A 955-nucleotide genomic window follows, 5' to 3' on the forward strand; every position below is an offset into this window, starting at 1 on the left:
TGGGGCCGGACACTCAGGGTCAGGGGAAAATCCAAAATAGATCTGGTGATATCTCGGGTGCTATTACAGATAGCGCAATAAATCAAAGTGCATTGTCTGTAGGAGGCCCTGGCGCCTGAATCTGTGCAACGGGAACGACCTCGGACCACCAGGGGCCGAGAAAACCACAGTCTCATGGGGCCGGACACTCAGTGTCAGGGGAAAATCCAATATATATCTGGTGATATCTCGGGTGCTATTAGAGATAGCGCAATAAATCAAAGTGCATTGTCTGTAGGAGGGCCTGGCGCATGAATCAGTGCAGCGGGAACGACCTCGGAACACCAGGGGCCGAGAAAACCACCGTCTCATGGGGCAGGACACTCAGGGTCAGTGAAAAATCCAATATATATCTGGTGATATCTCGGGTGCTATTTCAGATAGCGCAATAAATCAAAGTGCGTTGTCTGTAGGAGACCCTGGCGCATGAACCTATGCAGCGGGAACGACCTCGGACCACCAGGGGCCGAGAAAACCACAGTCTCATGGGGCCGTTCACTCAGGGTCAGGGAAAATTCCAATATATATCTGGTGATATCTCGGGTGCTATTACAGATAGCGCAATAAATCAAAGTGCATTGTCTGTAGGAGGCCCTGGCGCATGAATCTGTGCAGCGGGAACGACCTCGGACCACCAGGGGCCGAGAAAACCACAGTCTCATGGGGCCGGACACTCAGGGTCAGGGGAAAATCCAATATATATCTGGTGATATCTCGGGTGCTATCAGAGATAGCGCAATAAACCAAAGTGAATTATCTGCAGGAGGCCCTGGCGCATGAATCTGTGCAGCGGGAACGACCTCGGACCTCCAGGGGCCGAGACAACCACCGTCACATGGGGCCGGACACTCAGGGTCAGGGTAAAATCCAATATATATCTGGTGATATCTCGGGGGCTATTAGAGATAGCGCAATA

The sequence above is a fragment of the Nomia melanderi genome, unplaced genomic scaffold (genome assembly GCF_051020985.1).
Source record: "Nomia melanderi isolate GNS246 unplaced genomic scaffold, iyNomMela1 scaffold0014, whole genome shotgun sequence".
Taxonomy (NCBI): Eukaryota; Metazoa; Arthropoda; class Insecta; order Hymenoptera; family Halictidae; genus Nomia; species Nomia melanderi.